The 18,220-nt window shown below is 41.8% G+C and overlaps 1 long non-coding RNA gene across 1 annotated transcript in view; it reads right to left on the bottom strand.

Annotated features, from left to right (window-relative positions):
* Positions 1-3,703: 3,703 nt before the first annotated feature.
* The window catches only part of LOC124622645, a 32,606-nt gene continuing 18,089 nt past the window's right edge, over positions 3,704-18,220 (bottom strand). The window contains exon 3 of the long non-coding RNA XR_006980666.1: positions 3,704-3,886. This is a non-coding gene — a long non-coding RNA (uncharacterized LOC124622645). The remainder of the gene's footprint in view (positions 3,887-18,220) is intronic.

The following is an 18,220-nucleotide window of genomic DNA, read 5'->3' as shown; positions in this document are numbered from 1 at the left end:
ACTACTAGCCATGAGTCATCAATTAATGAAGGAAAGAAAAAAATGGCTCAAATTATGGGACTCAACTTCTGAACTTAGAACTACTTAAACCTAACTAACCTAAGGACATCACACACATCCTTGCCCGAGGCAGGATTCGAACATGCGACCGTAGCGGTCTCGTGGTTCCAGACTGTAGCGCCTAGATCCGCTCGGCCACTCCGGCCGGCATGAAGGAAAGAACGCACGACGAAACGCCTTTTGCATTGGTGTGACTCTCAGACCTTCATATTTTCTATGATTCCCTCGAAAGGCGTGCCATATCTTCTGAACGAACGATCTGTTCATTTCCACATGTTTAAAAACAGTTTTGATGCTACAGCAGTAATCGATCAAGGCCGATGTACTAAAGAGCTGTGGCTGATATAGCGGGGATACAGTACTCTTTTGTGTGTGTGTGTGTGTGTGTGTGTGTGTGTGTGTGTGTGTGTGAGCGCGCTTGCGTTTATTGGCCTTAGGTTGCACCGCAGAGCCACCATAAAGATACAGTGCATTCAGTTATGTGGTGCATTCGAGGCCGGACTAAGAACACCTTTACAACACACACACACTCGACACAAAACTACAATGTATGGTGGGTAACATATGACTTCGTCCTTATCAATTAAAGTAAATACTGTCATTGCATAGAGAGAGTCTGCACGACAAGATGGTCAGCCACTATGGTCATGTGGTAACTTAGCGTTCCATCAATGGCTAGAAGTTCAACTATGTAAATCTAGGGGAGGCTACAGCAGTGTGCGCTACATAGATGTCTAAAGTTATTACGTGCACAAACTATATCCAGCAAGCTTTCGCACTGACCTATGGTATGAGCTATATTACGGGACCATTGAAGTTTATTGTCTGTATGAAAGCCAGAAATTCTTCCCTCCTGAAACATTAGGTTTGGGAGGATCTGGCGGTTAGGTTCACCTTTTAAGTCTAGGCCTGTATTATCTTCCAGCTTCATTGATAGTGTAGGTTCAGAAGGGTCATCTGTAGTGCTTTGGTACTGTGACTTTAGAAGCAGTGACATATTGAGCTCTCTGGCTATGTGCAGTCACACCTAGTCCTGATGAAAAACACCACTCTTCATTGTAGGGTGTTAAATGGAATGAGCTCGATGACAGGCTGCGTATCTGCTGTCTCATGTTTCCCACAAGTGATTTTTGTCACATCTTTCTGCTGGACAACAGACTGATTAGCCTTCACTTTTTATTTGACCGGGTCCCGACTTTTATGTGACTCTGCTTGTGCACTCTGTGGTTTGGGTCGTATCTGGAACCCCTTTACCTCACTGTTCAAATGTAAGCTCAGCCACCTTTCATAACGCAAGTATACTAAAACTGATGCGTTATGAAAATTCGTTGGCAATTTTAATATTTTTATTTAAATTTTAATCTTTTAACGGTTTTGTAAGATTCTTTGCGAATGGTTCTTATAATGAAGGCAAGGCCGGCCGGAGTGGCCGTGCGGTTCTAGGCGCTACAGTCTGGAGCCGAGCGACCGCTACGGTCGCAGGTTCGAATCCTGCCTCGGGCATGGATATGCGTGATGTCCTTAGGTTAGTTAGGTTTAATTAGTTCTAAGTTCTAGGCGACTGATGACCTCAGAAGTTAAGTCGCATAGTGCTCAGAGACATTTTTATAATGAAGGCAAGCTCCTGAGAAACCTCTCAGTTTCAATTCTTTCGCATTATAAAAGTTGATTGAGACTACATTTTAGCACTGATTATGGCAACAACGATCTAGTATTCATTGTGGATAAAATCAAACCTCTTTCTCTCATTTTCATCTAGGTACATCAGCCTTTACTTCGCTAATTGCTTTAATCTTCTTTTCATGGACACCAGTAATTTTCTGTTGTCTATCTGTTATTTACATCATTTCTTTCTAATTTATCTCTGTCCAATGTCCATTACTTCATTTTACGTCTGCTGATCCACATTGTTCAGATACCATCAAACCCGTTATTACAAGTAACACAAAAGAAAGGATGAACAAATATGTTGGCGCAAATGTTTCCTCATGTACTGGCATCTTTATGAATGTGTAACAGCTCTTCACTAGGTAAGAATCCTTGCTTTTCTTCAGAATATACTTTTTTTTTCTCTTCGCCTTGCATTTCCTTGGTTGTTTTCCTGACATTATTGACTCTTGGTGACACACTTAATAATTATTTCACTAGGTACGGTTTCTTGAAGAAACGTATCTCATTACAAAATTTAACTATATTAAATTACCTACAAAAAGGGTCCATTCATTATTTCTGTGGGACTAATAGTCTACATGTAGTGAGCGAGAGAATATGAAAATCTTGTACGTGGTATTTGAAGGCGTTGTGGGTTGCATAAAACGTGCAGGTAGGGACAGCTGAATGGTTCAAATGGCTCTGAGCACTATGGGACTCAACTTCTGAGGTCATTAGTCCCCTAGAACTTAGAACTAGTTAAACCTAACTAACCTAAGGACATCACAAACATCCATGCCCGAGGCAGCATTCGAAACTGCGACCGTAGCGGTCTTGCGGTTCCAGACTGCCGCGCCTTTAACCGCACGGCCACTTCGGCCGGCCAGGGGGCAGCTGAAACACACTGTTTATATAAATGTATATGTACATCGTTTTTCGTCAGTTCATAGATGTACCGAAGACAATAGCTGAAGCCTTGCTGTTTCTGCATTACTACTTCTTAGTAGATCATACAGTCTTTCCTTTGTGAAAATTACATTAGAATCTCTCCACCGAATGATCTTTTTAAGGGCTCAAATCATGGTCTACGTGAATTAAAGTGATTGTGTTTGTTGATTACAAAGTTATTTCAAAAAAATGGTTCAAATGGCTCTGAGCACTATGGGACTTAACTTCTAAGGTCATCAGTCCCCTAGAACTTAGAACTACTTAAACCTAACTATCCTAAGGATATCACTCACATCCATGCCCGAGGCAGGATTTGAATCTGCGACCGTAGCGGCCACGCGGTTCCAGACTGTAGCGCCTTTAACCGCTTGGCCACCACGGCCGGCAAAGTTATTTCTCAGTACTCTTTAAGCCACAGAAGATCGATATGTACAGCCAACTTCGCGGTGGAGGTAAACAAACATCTGAATTATGAGAACAGCTCTGTCAGCTCGATATCTCTTCCTTTCCATATACTGGCATTTGGGACAGTTGTAAACCCCAAATCAGTGACTGTAATGAATCGTCCTACTGATATCCCTCATGTCTTATAACTATGAGAGAACATAAAAATTTCGTGTGTTTAAGTTCACAGGCTGTTGAAGGAAGCATACAAGAGTGATAACTTTTGTAGGATTCTTACATGTTGGATTAATGTATTTTTGTTGTCATCCATTCAATATACTCAGTATGTGTTGGCAATATATTGACATTCCACCAGTGGTACAAGTTTACATGTTTCAGTCATCATTTGACGTATACTGACTTAACTGTGGCAACTAGTCTGACATAGAAATTGATGTAAATATATCAATTTGTATAGGAAGTAAGCTTTAGATGATATAACGTTGATATTACCACTTGTTCTAGAGGTGCTTTGAAAAAAGTCTTGTGTCAGCAGGGACAGACATTAGACAAATTAATGAGAGTTACTGTTTAAACTTCTCTAAACTATCTTAAAAGGCGAAAACAAATGTGATGCACTCTGAGTGAAAGCAGGGTGAAGTAAGTGAGACACACTTTGAATTTTATTGCCAACATAAACATTAACAGACAAAACAGTATGTACACAGATTCCCAGAGAGACAGTCTTTAGGCAGCTCCAGCAGGGAGGACGCTTGAATACTCCAAGGATAAGCGAATGCCCTGCCTGCACAACGTCTACGCCACGTCTCACGATGACGCACACCTGTAACATACCAGGTCATTAATTTAACAGTGTTGCCTTGGTGAGGTTACCTAAGGTTACAGATGATAATGCCTGCATTCATGTAGATAGGAAACTGATAATAAAATTAAATCAGAATTGAGTAATAATAAAATTAAATTAATATTGAGAAAATTAAAGGGTATAGCATACGTTTTTCAGATTTAATTATTAGAGTACTATCGGTACTGGAATTCCAAGAAATAAACTGACTCATTGTACATCGGAGACACACCCAAATGCATGTAACATCAAGGAAAAAGTTCCAAGTAAGCCATTCTCTCCCAAAGAAAATTGAATAGCTTTACATCGCTCAAGAGGAAAAATATCGATGGCTTTGCAAATTTAGACCAAAGTAAGACATTTAATTACTTTCAGTCTTTTCTTCAAACATTTCATTCCACGGAAGGTTCCATTTTGCAATTAATCTATCAAACAATGCTGCATTTAAATGCAATAAAATAATCAACTAGTCTTTTTGATTTTATTGTGCAGTTCACTTGGTAGGATTAGAACACTGAAGACGAATTAGAGCAGTATTAAAGCCCTGGACACTTATCCAGTAAGAATTCTGTTCATACCCTCGTCTAGTAATCAAATTTCAGGGTTTCCTTGGCTCCTATTTATCACTAAAGACGAATGCCAGGAAATATCCATTGAAAACTCAGTGGTCGATTTCTTGCCCCATTTCAGTCCAATTCACAGTATTGTATATCCCTTATGACCCCGTCATCAATCCAATGCTTAGCTATAATCTTTATTCGTTTCTTCATTAGAAAAACTAATGTTCTGCAACGCTCTGTTGTCGCACTAAGAAACTAGGGATCTATGTGTAATGATTTTAATAAAAAGTAGTCCATACCGCAACACATTATTTTTAACACCCGTAGTCGGTTTCGGTCTCAATGACCATCTTCTGACTGGCTTTTCACATTATCTGTAGCCTTTGGTCTGAAGATGATTGTGCAGACGTAAACCGATTGCTGGAACAAAAAAAAATTTATTGCTATCTGGACTGCTTTTTATTAAGATATTAAGTGTGATCTTTGTGGATCCTCAACATGTGAAAAAATTATTTTGTATAGTGAATAAGAACGTACAGAATGTGGAGTCATCAATATTTATTTGGTACATGGAGAGATATTTGGTGCTGTCTTGTTCTTGTAAGTGATTTTCCTTCCCATACTTAAGAACATGAGTTCTTTTGTCTGATGGCGACAGCATAACAGCGAGGACTAACACGTTTACCTAAATACATCGACAGTGAAAAGAAGGAATTGTATGACATAAACGGAAGTTAATGGGCGTGTTTCTACATGTGAATGACGATGTCTGTTCCAATTTCGCGCCATATGCATATGAGTGGCACTAGTAGTGCCACTATGAGAAACAAATCAGATTTGATTTAAATACACTTTGTAGCGGTCGTGACTGTTATAGTGCGCGTCATTTACGACGGCGGTCGAGTTTAGGTTCGTTCTGCGCATCTGACGTCACAAAACACAATCAGCCAAAGAACAGAGAATGACGTTGCCAAATCTCGACTGCAGTGCAGAGCACGGACGAGTGTCTTCAGTTTTAGAAACGTTCAGTCATAAATAAAGTAATTGAACAAAAGCAATGTCTTGATAGCAGACTTTCTTTTATAGAAAGTTTGGAAAAAGCGTTCTTTGTGCCAGTTACTTCATATTCTATTAATTAATTAAACCAAACAAGCAATAAACCTCCTAATTCGGGCTACAGCAAGGAAAGGTGTTTGTATCACTCTCACGAACCGCTTTTTCGCAATAAAGAACAGCGGTAATCGTTTATTTCCTATTCAACTTCGATGAAAGATGAGTAATTCATAGTCATCCCAACAGTGTTTGCCGGTATTTTGCGTGATTTCTGTTAAATTACCAGCCGCGTTAGCGTATTGGTTAAGGTGTTTGGCTGCCGAGTGAAAGGTTCTGAGTTCAAACCTTGTTTGGTGTTTAATATTTTCTTTATTTAAAAACAATATCGAAGTGTCCTACTTCATGAATTATATTCGTTTGAATGTAATTTTTTTAAATATATAGTGCTTTGTCTCTTCGTTATAATCATAATAAGTTTTCGGTTTTTCTAATTTTGTCTTCCAATATTTCTTTTCACAGCAATTAAAAACAATGAAAAGGCACACATACAATATTCATGTTATCTGTTTTGTTTGTATATCTTCTCTTCTGCAGTCGCTGTTTTACTATTAATATTGAGATATATTCTTTTGCGACAGTATTAAAAGTATTATTTAGAGCAGAATTTCGGCTCCTACGTTGCCGAGTTACTTGATTGTCTGACGCAATTCTTTGCTTCGCTGCTTTGGCAACGTCATCATATTCAATGTTTTCGTCGACTGATCTATGTTTTGGCAAGTGTTTGCTGTCCGTTGTGACAAACACAAATTGTTTGCGCACTGCGCCTCACTTACAATATATTTTAGTTTCTATGTTTTATTACGTCCACAATTCAGTTTTGTGTACTTCGCCAACTTTGTTTTAATCAGAACATTTTTGAAAAAAGCGAAATGACTGTGGTATAAATAAAACTTTTATACAGTCGCGAAAGACGGAATATTTCTCAATATTACATGCGACACTTATCTGGTACATAAATTAATGAGATATTGATATAAAGTATATTTTATATGAAATTTAGGTATCTTGTCCACATTTCATTCTCAACATTGTGGCAATTAAAATCGACCATACGGAAAGTATACGCTATGGACTTTTGCCTCTGCAAACTCTTCAAAATTTCTTGCAAAGGTTTACTACATTTAATGCTGCACAATAACTGCGTTGAACATCGAAACAAAATTAAGTCATTTATGGGGGGGGGGGGGGGGGGAAGGTATCAGTCAAGAAGATGTGAAAAAATCAAATTTTTGGGCCAAATAGTTTTTGTGAAATCGAATGATAAGTGTGTCAAAGCAGTCGGAACACCATGTATCAGCACAGGCGAGCAGTACAGTGATGACAAAATTGCGCACAGCGCGGAATGCGGGGAGCACGTCTCCGTAGCAGCGAAAGGGTTAATGCGCCCGTGGTGGCTTTACTTCATAAAGTGCGTGCTCCCCCCTAAACGTAAGTTTGCGAACTATACTATACTATGGCGCTGCTTCCTTCGGCGCGTGCGTCGTTCGCAACTGGCAACGCAGCAATCTCCCGCGTCTGGGCGGGCATGCACGAGCCGCCAAGATAAAAGAATTGAACTATAGTTACCTAAGAGATTGGATGTGGTGAGTTGATGTTAATTAGAAATGTCTTTAAGGCAACAAACACGCCATTATCAATACCTAACTGAGTTTGAACAAGGTCGTGTGATAGGGCTACGAGAAGCTGGATGCCCCTTCTCCGATACTGCAATAAAGACATGGCAGGAATTTTGCCATTATACGTGATTGCTGGCAGCGGTGGTCACGATCATGTACGGTCGCAAGAAGACCGGGCTCAGGACGGTCATGCGGCACTACCGAGAGGAAAGATCATCGTGTTCGGCGTGTTGCTTTGGCACATCGCACTGCATTTGCAGCAGCTATTTGAACAGCAGTCTGCACAACAGTGACACAACGAACTGATACATATCGGTTTCTTCAAGGCCTGCTCGGTGCCAGACGCCCTGTAGTGTACATTCCACTGACCACCGCCTTTTGCGATTTCAGTGGTTGTCAGGCGAGAGCTCATTGAAGGGCAGAGTGAAAGCTGCCGTATTTTCCGATGAAAACTGATTCTACCCCGGTGTCAGTGATGGCAGTGCGATGGTTAGAAAGCAGCCAATTGAGGGCGTGCTACCAACCTCTCCGTGTCCTAAACACACTGGACTGCACTTGGAGTTATGGTCCGGTGTGCGAGAACACTCGTGGTTATCTCACGCTCCCTGACTGAAAATTTGTACGTTAATCGGGTGATTCGACGTGTCTTGATGCTACTCATTAACAATATTGCAGGGGTGTTTTCCAACAAGAAAACACTCGCCCACGTACCGTTGTTGTAGCTCAACACGCTCTACAGTGCCTTGGCCTGCTCCATTACCTGACCTGTCTCCAGTATTTGGGACACCATAGGACGACAACTCTAGCGTCGTCCGCAACCAGCATTAAACGGCCCTGTACTGACCCACCGAGTACAACCGGAATGGAACTCTGTCCCACAAACTGACATCCAACACCTGCACAACACAATGCATGAACGTTTGAATGCTTGCATTTAATATTCTGGCGGTTACACCAGTTATTAATGTACCAGCATTTCACATTTGTGAAGGTTTATATTGTTCATACATTAACCAGAGGTCTCGCAATTGTAATACCTTAAACATGCTACCTAGACAAATGTATTCCTCAAATTTCATTACTCTAGATTAATTATTTTTTGGTACTGAAATTTTTTCTGTGAATGTATTAAGAAGGCCAATCACATTTTCTCAAAACATACTCTCATATTTGGCAAAAAAGGACACAGTATGAAGTGGTAACTGTTTATGTGTCTTGCACCAACGTTCTAGCAACTTAATTTTATTAGCAATTGTTAAATGGTTTTCTAAAAGCGAATTGTATCGAAATTAGCACATTCTGTTCTACAAGGCACGACACCTGATAGCCTCCCTGAAAGTAATACTCGAGCAAAGGTCAAGAAATAAAATGAATTGAACAATATGTGGAGTTCATGTAGAGAACTCTTGAGGCAACTGCGCACGCTGACAAAATTCCTAGCGGTACATTTTTCAGTTACCAATAATAGTTTGGAAACGTTACCACCTCTCACAATATAAGTAACAAAGAGAGGCCGTGGCTTCCGACTCCCGATTTCGACAATCTTTGCTGCCCGAAAGCAACCTCTGTGAAACGGTTCAGATCAATACGCTTCGTTTTCTGAAATCATCTAGGGCAAAAACCATGGTGCGGGATCCTTTTCAGTTCGAGTGTAGCTGTTAGAACATTCGAAAATATGATAATCTCATTTAAATATATCAGTCCCAAAGCATAACAGTTCCGAGAAATTGGAGAATTAGTGGTTTCTCTACATTAGGTTTACACTTTAGAAGGAAAGATAGCTCTAGGTAACGAAGGTACGAGGAAGGTAACTGCGAAGAAACCATGGGTAACGGGAGAAATACTTCGGTTGATCGATGAAAGAAGAAAATGCAAAAATGTTAAGGGAAATTCAGAATACAGAAATACAAGTCACTGAAGAATGAAACAAACAGGAAGTGCAGGGAAGCTAAGGCGATATGACTGGATGAAGAATGTGAAGAAATCGAAAAAGAAACGATTGTCGGAAGGACTGTCTCAGCATACAGCAAAGTCAAAACTACTCTAGGTGAAATTAAAAGCAAGGGTGGTAACATGAAGAGTGCAACGGGAATTCCGCTGTTAAATGCAGAGGAGACAGCGGATTTGGGGAAAGGGTACACTGAAGGCCGCTAAGAGGGGGAAATTTATCTGACGTGGTACAAGAAGAAGGAAAAGATTCGATTTAGAAGAGATAAGGTATCCAGTGTTAGAATCAGAATTTAAAACAGTTTTGGAGGACTTGAGATCAAATAAGACAGTAGGGATAGATAACGTTCCATCAGACTTCGTAAAATCTTTGAGTAAGAGGCAACAATATGACTATTCTGGTTGGTGCGCAGAATGTATGAGGCTGGAGACATGCCAACTGACTTTCGGAAAAGTATCATCCACACAGTTCCGAAGACTGCAAGAGCTGACAAGGGCGAGAGTTCTCGTACAATCAGCTAAACAGATGATGCATCCAAATTGCTGTCAAGAATAATATACAGAAGAATGGAAAAGAAAACTGAGGCTGTGTTAGATGACGATCAGTTTGGCCTTAGGAAAGTTAAAGGCACCAGAGACGCAATTATGACGTTGCGTTTGATAATGGAAGCAAAAAATGGTTCAAATGGCTCTGAGCACTATGGGACTTAACATCTATGGTCATCAGTCCCCTAGAACTTAGAACTACTTAAACCTAACTAACCTAAGACATCACACAACACCCAGTCGTCACGAGGCAGAAAAAATCCCTGACCCCGCCGGGAATCGAACCCGGGGACCCGGACGTGGGAAGTGAGAACGCTACCAGACGACAACGAGCTGCGGACAATGGAAGCAAGATTAAAGCAAAATCAACACACCTTCATAGGATTTATTGACCTGGTAAAAGCGTTCGATAATGCAGAACGGTGCAAGTTATTCGAAATTCTGAGAAGAACAGGGGTAAGCTACAGGGAGGGGCGTGTAATACACAATATTTAAGGGAGCCAAGAGATAATAATAAGAGTGGACGACCGAGACCGAAGTGATCGGATTAAAAAGGATGTAAGACAGCGATGTAGCCTCTCGCCCCTGCTGTTCAATTTGAACGTCGAAGAAGCAATGTTGGAAATAAAAGAAAGGTTCAGGAGTGGGAGTAAAATTCAAAGTGAAAGGATATCAATGATACGATTCGCTGATGATATTGTCATTCTGACTGAAAAGAATTACGTGATCTGCTGAACGGAATGAACAGTCTAATGAGTGCAGAGTACGGATTGAGAGTAAATCAAAGAAAGACAACAGTAATGAAAATTAGCAGAAATTAAAAGAGCGAAAAACTTAACATCAGGATTGACGGTCACGAAGTAGATGAAGTTAAGGAATTCTTCTACCAAGGCAGCACTGTAACCACTGAGAGAGCAAGGAAGGCATAAAAAGCAGACTAGCACTGGAAAAAAGAGCATCCCTAAGAGAAATCTACTGGTATGAAACATAGGCCTTAATTTGAGGGAGAAATTTCTGAGAACTTACGTTTGGATCTCAGCATGGTATAGTAGTGAAAAATGGGCTGTGGGAAAACAATCGAAGCATTTGAAATGTGATGCTACAGACGAATGTTGAAAATTAGATGGACTGATAAGATAAGGAATGAGGAATATCTGCGCATAATCTAAGAGGAAAGGAATATGTATAAAACACTGAAAAGGGGAAGGGACAGAATGATAGGACATCTGTTAAGACATCGGGGAATAATTTCCACCGTACTAGAGGAACTGTAGAGGGCAAAAGCTGTAGAGGAAGATAGAGTTCGGAATTCATCCAGCAAATAACTGAGGACGTAGGTTGTAAGTGCTACTCTGAGTCGAAGAGGTTGGCACAGGAAAAGAAACGAAGGCAGTCGCCACGTAATTGTCTTTTTGGTGTTGCGGTTGATTCTTTTGCCCTCTCAATACTGAAAGAGACAACTTGTGAGCTGAGTCATACTACTCGTCATTGTTCGCGAAGTGCCTGCATAACAACGGGCCGTTGTGACTGCATCTGACAGGGGTCACTGTGTACTGTCAGTCCGACCTTCTCGTGAGTCAACAGATGCGTACGAGACTTGATAACCTTCCACAGGTGTCGCCGATTTTATTTAATCTTACAGTGGGATGCTACGACATTCGGATCACAGATTTACTTCAAGCTTTGTACACTTTTTGTAGCCTATTAGGACAAGGTAATGCGCAAACAGTAAGGCGCACTACTTGCGCGATTTCGAGAGTATCGCAAGAGAAGTTTTACACGTCAGTGATGTACCGGTGCGTTGTGACCCTGAGCATGAGCTGGAGGTAATCATGTGATTTGCGCTGAAGCTCCGCTGAATCGAGTCCCTCTCACTCTTTCTTTAAATTTATGTTATTTTCAATACTAGTCATATTACTTCCTACATGTTACACCCGAAAGGTAACATGATGGAAAGACAGGTGTATTTGCGTTAACTTCTATTGAATTTTAAATATTATTTGCTTTTAAATACTTTTGTTATCACAACAAATATATGCTACTTTTATTTTTATAGACAAGTTAAAACCTTTATCAAGAGGCTTCAGATTTGTTGATATTTGATTGACAATGAAAGAAAAATTGCTTCTTATGAGGATGCTATTAAAACATTCAATCATACCTTGCCAATTTTTCGAACCTATAATTACGAAATCTTTGCGTTATATATATATGTTTTGCACCAAAACTGGTGGAAGACAGATAAATTTTGCAAAATGTCAACGAGCTCCGTTTTTCCATAGAAACTCTGAAGATTCCTTGCGCCTGCGGGAAAACTGAATTCCTTCGATGTAGTAGACGCCGTTTTAATTTACGTTTTGCGGGTCTACATGAAAAATATCATCCTGCAACTTGTAATGTAGGAAGCACATTCGGCAATTCATCGGACATTACCCTCATATTCTGTCTTCTTGCAACTCACTGCATTATTCAGTAAAGTTATTTACATCTTTATTTATCGATGTATGACATGGGCTTTGCAAACCTGACCCTCCTCCTTGAAACCTGCGTCGACAGATGGAAGTGTCCAGGTACAAAGCAGTTCGTGGTAGCTTACCCGACTGCAGGTATAAAGGATTTCGGCAATCACGACAAGTGTACATTTTCAGGAAAACTTTATGCATTTGGTCATTTTTCTTGTCGATTGCTATAAATATCATATTTGTTATGATGATAAAAATCAGTAAACAACTAAATAACAATCTAAATTCAATTAAAGTTGTTTTTTCACCATATTACTTTTCAATTATAATATGTGTGACATAATATGACTAGTGTGAAAAAAAATAAAAAACAAAAAAGAATGATACATGAGTGGAAACAATTATTAGTAACAAAATAATAAGATTCTGAGTAACCAGGAACCAAACTCATATTCTTTTTTCTATTTTTAAGATTTATTCTGTTTTCTATTTTTTATGTGTGTAAGGAAGTAAAATGAACAAAACAAGGCTTCACTTCACTGGGCACCAGAAACAGGGAAGAATCAAGGCCACAGGGGAACTTAACCAACATTCTGTCGATTAAAAACAAGGAAAAGCATTTTTGCAAAAAACGCTCGATAATACGGGAACCAAAAAAATGGCTCTGAGCACTATGGGACTTAACATCTGAGGTCATCAGTCCCCTACAACTTAGAACTACTTAAACCTAACTAACTTAAGGACATCACACGCATCCATGCCCGAAGCAGGATTCGAACCTGGGACCGTAGCAGTCGTGCGGTTCCGGACTGAAGCGCCTAGAACCGCTCGGTCATCGCGGCCGGCTACTATGGTAACCGCAGTCACTTCTAAATACGCGGTTTCCAGATACTGATGTAAGACACGGGAATCAGGGCCGTTTCCTCCATCAACAATGTAGTGAATGTTGTGTTCCAAGTGCCAGTCGATCGTACTCTTTTCCGTCTCAAGAAAAAGGTATACATCCGGAGAAATAATAAATTCACCGGGAAAAGCAGATTCGCGCCGTCGCGAAAGAAAAGCCAACTGTCGACAAGTGAGAGTCGATGATGCCGTCCACAACAGACCAGGCCGCGAAGTAGTACACCAGTCTGATGTTGATCAGTCAGGCGACAGCCCACGCGAAGAAAACGGTAGCCGGTGAGTATCAAACGATGAATGACCCTATAGCATGACGAAGCCATCTCAATCGGTAATATAGGTAGACTATTATGAGACCAGAAAGTTTTCCAGGCTCTTGACGCGGAACCTACTTCAATAGCGCAGAGGCAAAATGGCTGACCGCCACGGCATAATAAGTCTGCCGCTGCGAGGTTCGTCGTTGAAGGGATGTCAACTCTCAAGAAACTGACAATTATATTCTCGGACATGTCGCAATTTAGGGTTAATTCGCCCAGCACTGGAGGAAGGTTTCAGGCTGACCGGCTGGGGACAGGACAATAAACGACATGTAATGGAATTCGAAGCCTGTGCGCCTGTTACGACATTGCGTCACACAAACAAGGTGGACTCTTTGGCTTCAGCATCGGGAAGACACAATCCTCCGATCTTGTGGGGCCTGACCACCACTTCATGCCCAATTCGAAAGATGGTTCGTCGCCACAAGAATCGACCGGATAGTTATTTGAGTCTGCGGTGCATCATCGTGGCAAGCGGAAAGATCTGCGAATGTAATGTGCTTTACTGAAAATGTAGGTGTCTAAGACGTGAATTACGTGAATGGGGCTATGGGAACTGCGTTCGTGCTCAAGAATAGCTCCCTGACCACGCGTCGTGACCTCTCGCCAATTAAGTGCCATCATTTTGGGCTGATTGCGATCTGCTATGATCCCTTAAATATTATAGCGCTCTACAAACGTCTTCCAAGGAATTACCACTTGGTTAAAGCCCCGCAACGGCAGGAACCTGCATTTGTGATCATCACTGTGGGCGCCAGCCGGGCGACAAAAGGAATCCAAGGTATCCTCGACCCTGAAATGTCGTCGGCATGACGTTATCGGCGTAAGCGTGGACAGAGAATCGTTCTTGCAATATAGTCCAGTCACGTAGTTGCATGAAAATACGCCGAAACAAGGGTTCTAAAAACAAAGATCTTCCTTCGGGTATAGCCCATCGGATCTAAATCCGAGGGGGTAAATGGTTCAAATGGCTCTGAGCACTATGGGACTTAACATCTGTGGTCATCAGTCCCCTAGAACTTAGAACTACTTAAACCTAACTAACCTAAGGACATCACACACATCCATGTCCGAGGCAGGATTCGAACCTGCGACCGTAGCAGTCACGTGGTTCCGGACTGCGCGCCTAGAACCGCACGGCCACCGCGGCCGGCGAGGGGGTAAGTTGACCGTTCACAACAACTGGTGCGTGGATGCCAGAGAAAAGATTGGCTACGGCCTGGCATGTGTCGTGAGTAAAATTCAAAGTGGTTAACACACTCATGAGAAAACTGTGACTGGTAGAAACAATTGCCTTGTGCAAGTCGAGAAAAAGCAAAGTCCCGGAGATATTAGTGGTCGCAACCAGGAAACGACATCTCGACATTCGATAATAGAAGTTAGTACCGTGCGTCCAGAAGAGCAGCTTTGGTGAAAGGCAATGATTTTGTCGTGCACCTTAGAGAGAGGGATGTTTGTGGCTAGAGCAATAGTTTTACTGTCGAATTTCATCAGGTGGAAACCTTGGTTCTTGGGATGAGGACTATTTTACCTTTCTTGAAAGGAGCAGCAAGCGAGACACCCTGTATCACTTCACTGATCTGCGACGTTATTGTGTCACCAAAAATGAATATAAAATACTTTTAGGAGTACAACACAGTCGAAGTGACTCTTGTGACAGACCGGGTAACAACATCATATATATCGTACTTAAGAAATCAGGCAAAAGTCGTCATGAAAATTTTCATCCCACACAGTTCAATAACGTAGTTAAAAATTAAAATGAAAACGTCAAGGTAAGGCGTTGACACACCACCATCGGCATTAGTAAGACATGCAATGCAAACGTATTTCCTGCGCGCTCCATACGGATAAGACGGTGTAGTGAAGTCAATTCATATTGTAATGCGGATTTTGCCCGTTGTCTGAAATTGTTTTAACTCTATCAGTTTGGCCTGAATTCGATGTACATCCGTAATCCACAAAGGAGCTTGCCTAGCTCTATCGTAAAGCTGGTTCAATACGGAGTGCTAGATGCTTGGGTCTGCGGGACGTTCGCCGCCCTTACGGCACCAAAACGCGTAAGAGCTTTACGTATTTGTGGCTTGGCATGCAGTTTCCACCAATCCACAGTAAACGAGTACCGTTCTATAGCACAGGAACACCAAAGTAATAGTCTTGTAGACAGGCTATACCGAGCATCCAGAGAAAACGATACAATTTTACCGGCTACTGCACATAATTACCGAGCGAGGTGGCGCAGTGGTTAGACACTGGACTCGCATTCGGGAGGACGACGGTTCAATCCCGCGTCCGGCCATCCTGGTTCAGGTTTTCCGTGATTTCCCTAAATCACTCCAGGCAAATGCCGGGATGGTTCCTCTGAAAGGGCACGGCCGCCTTCCTTCCCCATCCTTCCCTAATCCGATGAGACCGATGACCACGCTGTCTGGTCTCCTTCCCCAAACCAACCATCCAACCCACCAACCACATAATTAAATGTCACGGCTACAGCACAACGATCAGAAGAAACAAACGCGTATCACGTCAACGTCCACAAGCTTCCTACACACGGAATGAGCAAGGTAAAAGCGATCAAGTTGACTGCTAGAGGTGGCAGTAGCATAAACGTTTCAGACAAGTATAGGATACCGACAAAACCAGAATTAGGAAACTGACCCACCGACCGGACAACGGAATTAGAATCATCACCGTAAAGAATATTTGTAGGGGATTTGCAACGTACGTAAATGAGTTTCACTTTGTAGAAAGAAACGCGAACGTATCACAGAACGACAAGACCCAGAAGGCGCATAGATGAGAAGCAAAGTAGGATCACAAAAGTTGCATCCTAACCCGTACCATCATCGAGAACTTCTAAATTTCTTAATGGAATTTCTTCTCTATAAAGTAAGGCAGTGTCCGTAGAAAGTTCGGAAGCCACAGTAATAAAGGTCGAGAGCCCAGGAATCGAAAATAATACCAGTCGCAAAGCAGCGAGCCGGAGTTCAGAACCAATCCTTTTAACGTTAAAAGTGAGGAAAGCATATGGTTACGTAGACAACTAAACAGGAAAAAATATTCAAAGTTACAAAACCATCATAGAACGGAGCTATGTACCAGTATACATAGCAGAATTAACGGACGAAACTGAGTGTGAAGTAGTATGAACATCTCATCCAACTCTTTTTTCTTCTTCCGTGATGAGACTCTCTCAGGCTGGATACGTCGTTTACTGCGGCTCCTCAGAACTACCGCTACCTCATGCGGTTGTGTGGGTGGGTCACGCAGAAATCAGTTTCAGATGCAGAGGGACAGACCCTCGCGCCTCACTCGTCGACGGACAGGGACCCGAATATGGAGATTTGCTCAGTAAACACGGGGTGGTCTGCCCTTGGAAATGAATCAAGTTATGTTTATTAAGGGTTTGTGACGTGGAGGTCGTGACAGAAGGTGGTGAAATACTTTGAGAAGATGAGACGACCGGTGAGGTATCCGATAGAAATGAGGGAGCAAGTGGGGCCCTGAAAGAGACTCCGTAACAGGCCGCACCTACGAGGCGGACTGGATGACGGGAGAATCGTCAGATGATCTGATCAGTTGCGGAAGCACCCATGACTGTCTCGTCCACAAACTCAGGCAGGAGAAGATGTTCAATGCAGGGCTACCCGAAGGGAGAGCGAAAAGAACAGGCTCCTCAACTACGTCATCGTCTTTATTCTGCGACGCTTGCTTTGAATAACCGGGGCCAGTGCTGAGGGAGTGACGGTGTTAATGTTCTGACATGTGGTCAGCAAGGGAAAATAAGGAGCATTATCTTCCAAAGATCCACTTTGATCCTCAATAACCGTGGTTGGTTCAGCTTCAAGACTCTATCATCCTGATTTGGGTTTTCCGTGATTTCTATAAATCGGTTCAGGAAAATGCCGGGATGGTTCGTTTGAAAGGGCACAGCCGACTTCCTTTCCCATCTTCCGCTAATCCGATGAGACCAATGACCTCGCTGTTTGGTCTCTTCCACCAAATCAAACCAACCAAATCAAAACTACATTCAGAAATAAAACTGAAATACGAAGAAAACGGCAGTTCAAGAAATCAAGTATCCCTAGGACTACGTTCAAGCCTCCCATGGTTTTTCGGAACACGCTGATAACGCAGAAATCTCTTTCAGTGATCTGTACGAGTCGAGGACATCGACATATCCTGTTCTGGCAACGATGTAGAAATGAATCTCTATGCAGGAATGGAGTAAGTGGGGTTCTTTTATGGTAAGTATGATCTCGAGGCTGGCTCTGTATTTGCCACAACTCACACTAGTATAGAAAATGTCAACAGTGCAATAACGATCAGGATCTCGACGCTGGTGAGACATTAGACTCTCTCTACTGCACGCGAATATCGGTAAACCTGGAGGCCTCATATGCAAGCAACAGGATTGAGGGTGCTGAACGTGTTTCATCCAAAAACCATGAGGTAATAAATATACAATAGACAGTCTGGCCAAAGCGGAAGCCGTCTTCATACAAGCATTCACGAAGTTTGGAAAAGCTGTACTCTAACGACAAACATAGCCGTATTTCACAAAATGTTCGATAATTTGGCGTAAGAGTCATAGATAAACAGGAAATACATTTCGTGTTCAATTGTTAATTTTCTGTTTCATTCCTCTGGCGTAACATTCGTGTGTTGCACCGATATATTGTGAAAATGGATAAGACTGTGCGTGAATACGAAGAATCTGTATGAGTGGTCTAGACACTTACACATGTATGAAGATTCATTTAAATTTGAACGAAAACTGCTTCCTATCTTTCTATATTTCATGTAAGACTAGATAGTAAATTTTGACAAAATAATCAATAAATCTTTGAAG

This window comes from Schistocerca americana, chromosome 7 (assembly GCF_021461395.2).
Source record: "Schistocerca americana isolate TAMUIC-IGC-003095 chromosome 7, iqSchAmer2.1, whole genome shotgun sequence".
In the NCBI taxonomy this organism is placed as follows: Eukaryota; Metazoa; Arthropoda; class Insecta; order Orthoptera; family Acrididae; genus Schistocerca; species Schistocerca americana.
Note: the sequence above shows the minus strand (reverse complement) of the source record. Positions and strands in the feature narration are given on the sequence as shown.